Below are 8,501 nucleotides of genomic sequence, written 5' to 3' on the forward strand. Positions count from 1 at the left end.
CATTTGCAGAATTTGGGTCTAACAACTCTCTGCATTCCTAGATCAGAATGTCCCCCTTTCAGGCAGTTTGTGCCTACAACCCTTGCTGTTTGCCCTCTAAAAGTCCTGTCTGTACTGTTCCTCAAATCTTTAATTTTTTTTTCCAGGAAAGACAAATGGTGCAGTTCCTCTGAAAAGAACAGTTATCTTGGACAAGGCTTCATACCAACCTACAGCAGATCCTTTCCTGCCATAAATCAGATCAGCCCAATGGCCTTTGCTGTGCAATTGCCTACCTCAATGAAAGTACATCTGGAGTTCCACCTTTCCCTCCTTGGGTGGGAGGGGCCTCCCTGTCCCTTATATTTAGCACTTTCCCCATCCCACCAGTTCTCCCAAATGTGGAAGAGGAATTCAAGGCAGTGTATACTGTATTTTGGATTCTAGTGGCAGGAGGGGTAACCTTGAATATTTGATACATCGGGAGAGCTGAGTCAGAGTGATTTTGGCAAGTAGCAGAGGATATTCATGCATGGATATTCATGCTTGTCTACCAGTTCTATCTGAAGTAGACAAAGAAGCCCTGTCCCCCTGAACTGCCTCCAGACTTGCTAGACCACAATCTCCAGGAAGAAGACAATGCCTTGCTTCTGGCCATCTCAGTTTCTCCAATTGCCATTGCTGGGCAACAATGAGGTGGAGTTGGGAACATTGCAACTTCATCTAAATATTCCACTGTAGACTTATCCATTACCATAATGAGCTGCCTGGCCCATCTTCACATGAGGGAGCGGGGATTGACTCTGCAGGGGAGGTGGCATGATGTAATGTTGGTTTGACTAGAGAAAGGGGAGGGGAAGACTGAGTGAATACAGAAAAGATATCTAAGGCAGGAAAGGAGAAAGCATGAAAAAGAAACTCAAGACAATTCCACTTTGATTGTGTAAAGTATAAATTGAAGTAGAGAGGGGCTTTGACAGGCTTTCAAATTACTGTTGCAATACCCTTAACTGCATTAAAATACATTCCAAGACTCCTGGCCACTCTTGTTTGCTGTCCTTGCCTACCTCAGAGGGGTTGACAGTGCTTTACTTTCACAAAGGATACCCGGGGACTACATACGTCACCTCTAGCTCCATGATGGAAGATAGTTAGAATGCTTGTTGATTTTAAATCTGAGGTGCTCAACTTGAGAGTCTGAAATCCTACAATCCTTGGGTTTGTCCCTTCACAGAACATTGCTACCAAATTGTAATTTTTAACGCAGAGAAATTTCTAATGTAGTGAATGAGTAATGATATGCACTGTGTTTATTTTAATGAGATTTAAATGTAAATGACATTAATTCAGAAGTCAAATTTAGCTTTTGGTTATAGCCGTTATAATTTTAGAGAGCAGTTCCTGGCCCACAACTCCAGGACTAGGTGTGACCTTCGGTTGGAGAAAGCCACACACACCTGATTTAAGCGGTGCATGTTTTTGTTAACCTTTCTTTCTAATATTGCACTACTCAGAGCGTCTTAGAACATATTAAAGTAGCAAAAGTCTTAAGCATATTAAAGTTCAATAAAAATACAACCAGAGGGGAAGGCAGCAGATCTACTATAATCTATCCATAAAACAGCAGATACTTAGCAGGAAAATGGCTGCCAGAATATAAATGTGTGTACCAATTGGCTAAAAACAGCCAAAGAGAGAATCGGCTGTACTTTAATGGGATGATGTTCCACAATGTTGGTTCAACTGCTGAGAAGATTATCTCATGTTGCCATCAAGAATGTGCTTGGAAATGACTCGGCAACCAGCGTAGACATTTCAGAACAATTTCTTTGCTGCTTTATTTTGGAGCAGCTGCAACTGTACCAGCATAAATAAATGTATCTACGCCCTAGGAATACCTTCCTTTCCAGGTTACTTTCTTCAACATTCTATTAATAATGATGACAATGATAATAAGTGATCTTCCTTCCCCTGCCTCTTGAAAATGAAATTTTGGCGCTCTCATTTGGTATTCCTTTCCAAATTTCCTTCCATCAAATATTTTCAGGAGAGGGAAGGGGGGGGGGGATTAGCAATGACCTATCTTTATTTGACTTATTGAAACATTAGCAGAGGAGTGAACACATTGTTTTCCATTTTCTCAACCTGAATCCAATGGGTCTGATCTCAGGATATTTCCTCTTAATAGCTTTTATAAGCAGCCAGTAAGTGAAACCTAGGCCATGTTCAGCCAGCTGTAATCTGAGGCTCTTTGGGTAAAATAACATTAGGCTCTGCTACTTAAACACACTCTGGAAAGATTAAGATGGAGAGGAAGGAAAATATTTGAGGAGATCAACTGGATGTGGTCAAATACAAGAAATGTCACCTGAAATGGATTAACGTTTCACCAAAGCTTGACCTGGATGGGAGACCTCCATTTAGCACTTGTATTCCTACCAGATCAGCTTTTGGTGTTCTTACAGCTTTTCTAACGGAATCTATACAATGAAAAATCTAGCAATTTACAAGAAGTTCCTATGTCCCTGTGGCTGAAAAGTTGAACAAAAGTTCCTCCAGTTTAACATTCCTTCTCCGTATTATCTTCAGCTGGGGTTTTCTAATTACAAAAGTCTTAACTTCTTTTTCATTTGTCTGTGGCTTTTCTTCCACGTTAGTGCTAAAATTTGTGTACTCACAGTGTTTCACATGGTGAAGTCATATGCTTCCCTTCAAGTTGTCAAGGTGATCTTAAGCAGGTTGCATTTTAGTAACCAGCAAAAAAAAAGTATGGTGATATCTTAGCTGCAATATATATTAGCTAAACTCTCATATTCCTTCACAACCCCATATTCTGAAGATTATAGTTTGATATAATACAGTTCTCTGCTGTTGTGTTAAATTTATATCCCTTCTTCCTTGTAGAAGCTTAAGCCCCCCCCCCTTTTTTTTTGGTCTTTCCTTTCCTGTCCATTTTTTCTCACATATTTTCTTTGGTTTCTACTCCAAATTAGTAGTAGTTGTACTGTGAAGGTTTTCTTTTCTTTTTTCTTGTCTTGTCTTTTCTTTTGCAGTTCGCTGCAAATTTTCTTTAGGGGTAAAAGGAAAGAGACTCTGTATGCCTCATTGGGCTGCTGGCCCAAACTTTAAAGAAAGATCCATTGATGACAGGAAATGCAAAGAGGAACCAGCCTATGGAAGAGAGAGAGTTAACGTTTCTATGGATGCTGCTAAATACTGCACTAAGAAGAACTCTTCTGGGCCAGGTAGCTTTCTTCCACAAGAGTCTTCTCCACACGCTGACTAAGAAGTATGGGAATTGAAATCCAATGGGAAGCATCAAATTGAGAAAGCTCATTTTAAGCTTTGCTCCATCTGTGGAGTCCTTGGTGCTCTCTGAACTTGGCTGTTTGCTTGCAGACATTTCATTACCCGACTAGGTAACATCATCCGGGCTGGTGAGTGTGGGGTTTGCTCCCTGTTTATATACAGTAGTTTGCAGCGTTAAGTGCTTCTCACCAAAAATTGTCTGGTCACTTTGTGTCAACCGGAAGATACATTACGTGCTTAGCTAGCTTTGATTCTTTCTCTCTGCTTGGGGCTATAATATTTTTTTTTCAGTTTTATGTCTTTATTGTTCAAGTATTTTTCAAATTTCTGGTTGTAACATTATCCCCTGTTATCAGACCTTTATTTTTCTATTGAACTTATTTTCTATGTAAGCACAGTAAATGTTGAATTTATCAAACACTTCAATCTTATTAATTAAGCCATAGGTACAAGTATACTCTGAGTGACATTGTACAAACATTGCAGAATATGTATTGTCGAAGGCTTTCATAGCCGGAATAGGATGGCTGGTGTGGGTCTTCCGGGCTGTGTGGCCGTGTTCTGGAAGAACATGGCCACACAGCCCGGAAGACCCACACCAGCCATTGCAGAGTATTTTTTTTTGTATTCTGTTTTGATTGCTATGGGACCAAATATGTCCTAATATGGGCTGGATTATTTGTATTTAACCCTGGAAAACTTTTTTTTTGCTTTTGTTTTTATCCAAATATCCCATTTTGATTCCCTTTGTTTTTGGAAAGAACAAGCATTCAATACAATTGCTAAACCCTCATCCTTATTTTCTTAATTTCAGACTCAACTCTGTGACCAAATCTTCTATATCATTATGCATTCCATCTTCTCTGTTTGCTCTAGGTTGCATAAGTTCTAGCAAATTAGCTTAACTGTGTTTTCCAATTAAAAAAAGTTGGTACAGTCTTTTGTACCAGGGCAAAGTCCAGTTTTAAGCAATTACATTGCATAAGATAACATAGATTTATGTAATGTGCATCCAATTCAGGAATATAATATGCTTCTTGAAATATTATATTGGTGCTTTCATTAAGTTTGTCAAGCATTTCAGTTCAGTACTGCCTTTTATGCATGCATCTATGGATATTCCATTTGCTAAATTAACTTTTCCTTGGTAAGATTCATCAAGGCTTATGAACGCATCTTTGCTTTAGACATACTGATTTTATGTACCACCATCCTGCAAAAATCTGTTTTTCTTTTCAAATTCAGAATCACGTCCAATTTCAAGTAAGCATTTATTTGCTAACATAAATACTATTTCCTTGTCTATACTTCATTGTTGTGTAGGGATGACTTTTCTTTTAGGATATTTTGATCTCATTATCTCTCTGTTATATGAGTCTTAGCTCTGTAAAGTCTGCATTTTCTTTTAATATGTCCTCTTCTATTACGGTAATGACAGACTGCATTGCTCCCTTTTATCTTGTTTAGAAAATTCCCTTGAGCTGCGTCATTCAAATCATGCTGGCATGCCTCCAGTTTGGCAATTACATTTTCAGGGAAAATTTCACCATGAAGTTTGATTAACTCTACTATATATTTATAGTTTTCTATTAATGAACCTAATAATAATTCCTTGATTAACTCATCAGAAAGGCTCTCACTGTTTTGCTTTGGTGTCCACTGAACAGAGAGGTTCTTTTGATATATGTTCCATGAAACCTACATGCCCTGATAATTTCAGATCTCATTTCTGAGCATGCATATGTCTTTCTTAGCTTGTCCCAGATCTCCTTTCCTGGACACAATTTTGAATCAATTTAATTTGTAGAGTTTAGCTTCAGAATTATTTCAGATTTCAGTAGTCTCTCCTTTTTCATCCAACTATCTTGACTTGGACTTCCTTTGGATGTGGCATCTCCAAAACTTCTGAGAGGTCCAAGTTTTAAAATAGCGCCTCCATCTTTATGCTCCAGATGCAGCATTCTTTCCATCTTCAAGCATGAGATTTTCTAGTCTTGATCTCACTGCCATTTTCAAAATCTGGAAAGTGTGAAAATAAATGTTCCTCTTTTAAGATGTTTAAGTCCTAATGGGTATCTGCAGTATATGGGCTCTGAGTGCTGGTTGCTTGACCAGTAAATTGGGATATTGTGGAACTGGGATGCCTTAGGGTGCTTCTGAGTTCTGAGCTTCCTGCTAAGCCCATAATCCTTTTGTTGGAAAATAACTGTAGATAATTTTTAGTTTGCATCCAGGATACTCCCAGTCAATCCCTATATCCAAATCAGAGCAAGCAAATGCACCACTCAGTTCATCCAGCTAACAATATAGCTTGATTTTTTTTTAATTGAACATCAGCAAACATTCAAAAAACAACAAAAAAATAGTTAACTGGTAACATCAGACAAAATGCAGGCAAAAGCAGGAAGAAAGACATGAACAACAGGCAACAATTGACATTATATATATATCTATATCAAAGGACAAAGAGATTTCCAGAGGTACTGGAAACCATATTTTGGGTAACCAGCATGGACAGATCCAAAGGGACTGGCCTTTGGTTACTCCAGCCTTGAACTCCTTTTTGGACATAATGACAGCAGAATAGAGATGGAAAGTAGGATCCCAGGTATAATGTGAGAATGTCCTTGAGAGACAGGAGGAGGAGGAGGAACTGAGGACTAGGCAATGGTCAGATAAGAGGCAGCTTAGCCCATAGAAGGAATGTCTCAGAAGGAACCCTCCCTAGTTTCTTAGGTTGTAAAGGTGAGGGGAGGGAAATGTACTTTCAGACTTCAAGATTCTGTTACTGTAATCTTACAATAAAGATGGTGTTAATACTCATGGTTGTGCTTCTTGGCTGGACTATCTCAAAGGGCTGACACCAGGTGAGCTCTCCTCTATTCTACACCAAGAAAAAAACAACAATTTGGTGGATTCAGAGGTATATCCAACAGCTACATGGTAAACCTCATGTTCTCTTTTTAGTAGTGGGCATACATGGCCTACGTGGGCATACATCTCTGAGCTAGTTGTATGTTGGCACTGGCTTTGAGTTCAGTCAATCAGTACTAGAGAATGCAGTCGGTTACATATATTGCCAGAATACCAGTGTGGAAATGATCTATTGGATCTCAGCAGCGGCAAAGAGGCACTAATCCTTGTAGGACATCACTATCACATGTATGTTGATTGTGTTAAATTTCAGTTAGTTTGACTTTAAAATGTGATACACACATTTTATTTACATGAGAAGAGAATCCAAGTATATTTAAAAAAACATGATTAACACTTGGAATCCTTATCCAACCTGTCCTTAGTTGTTTAGCTTTCAGAGCCAAATTGTATTGGAGGAAATTTGCTACATCGAATGTCATCTTGTTTGAATTTTCCTCTGATTTGGAAGTGTACTTTAGAGTATCATGGCCATGTGAACTGTGTCCCTTGCAGTTTCTTAGTAGATAAGCACTGCTTTATATTTTATTAGAACAATTTGACTCCTGATGTGAACTCGGGACTCATTAATTGTATAATGCAGTGGATTGGAGTTGGAAAAATACAGGATGTGAATATGTTCTTCATTAGATCCTCTAATACTATCCAGATATAGAGTGTGCATTCTGTAATGTGGTAGTCAGAATGTAGTAGGCAACTAGCAAATTGTTGACAAGGATCATCTGTTGTTCATTTTATTCTGGAGTTTGAAGAAAAAAATAGCTTGAAGTTTGAGTGCTCAGTGTTGCTTGCTGCTGCTGCTTATCACAACTCAATGAACAGATCTTAGACAGATCTGGGCGTTGTTCTCCATATCAACAATAATTGCCATAGTACAATGGACATTTTGCTTGAAGCAAATCAATTTCAGGGCAAGCCAACTGGTCACATAGCAATGAAGTATTCAGTGGAGACCATTGACAGGGGCAGATTTGCTCCTTTTGAATTTCAGCAGGCATTGTTGCTGGCAATTTCAATATCGTTTGCAAGATTTGTGGTTGCATACCGCCTGGAAAGAGCCATTTCAAATATTGCATCTGTGTTTCTAGAGGACTGGTAGAGGAAATGTTGTCCCCTGATCATGGTATATTACTAATCAGTAGGTCTATTGAATTAAATGTGATGGGAGTTTTAAATATCTGTAAGGATGGTGCTGGCATAAGAGACTGGATATGTCACCATTAACACTCCCCGCAGATGATATTGTGGATCATATTACAGTAGCTTCCCCACTAGGAACAGGAACTATGGAAGAACTGCTCCGTTTCTGTTCAGAAATATGGTTATGTAATATCAAATGTTCAGACTCAAATTCTTTCCTATGTATTTTCACATTGGCATCTGGTACTGAGAAATTTAAAGCCTCTGAATATTTGGAAGAGTCGGAATAGTTGGTGACTCCCTCCTAAGTGGAAGAAAAACTAATATGGGTTGGCAATGTGCTGGCTCATGAAGTGTACTGTCTCCTGTGAGCATGGATCAAGTCTGTGATGGAGGAGTTGCCAAGACCCATCAAAAAGGGGAAAACCACTCATTTTAATATGTACAGTGATGAAGTCTGAATTGTTTCTAAGTAACCAGGGAAAGATCTTGAGTTTATAGTGAATAGCTTAGTAAAGATGTTGGCTCTGTATGTGGCAGCTGTGAAAAATTCCATACTGGGGATCATTAAGAAAGGATTGAAATTAAAGTGGCCAACATAGATTTTAAATAAACCTGTGATATGTCTGCATTTGGAATACTGTGCAGAGTTTTCATTGCCACATGCTACAGGACATAACAGAGCTAGGAAAAGTGCAGAAGAGAAGAACTATAGTAATCAGAGGGCTCAAACACCTTCCCTGTGAAAAATGGCTGGAATATTTGGGATCCTTTAGTTTGGAAAAAAGATGACTGAGAGGGGACATGTTTGAGGTATATAAAATCATGCACGGGATGGAGAAAATGGGCAAGGAAAAGGGTCCCCCCCCCTTTCTTTTTATAAAATACTAGGATGGGGATCATCCTGTGAAGTTGATAGGAAGGAGATGTAGAATGCTGCAGGTCAGTGACTGGAGAGGGAAATAGTGTCATTGGATGGAGAAGACTTAGGGAATGGCCCAGAAGGACAGGAGGAAGAGCCACTACTGAAATAATGGTCAGATAAGTGGAGCTTGTGCCCAGGCCAAGAAAATAACTTGAGAAAATGTCTCAGATAAGCCCCTCCCTAGTTCACAGGAAGATAAAACGAGGGAAACACA

The sequence above is a fragment of the Python bivittatus genome, unplaced genomic scaffold (assembly GCF_059951505.1).
Source record: "Python bivittatus isolate LINGU-HERP-01145 unplaced genomic scaffold, Pbiv_v1 ctg000590_np1212, whole genome shotgun sequence".
NCBI lineage: Eukaryota > Metazoa > Chordata > Lepidosauria > Squamata > Pythonidae > Python > Python bivittatus.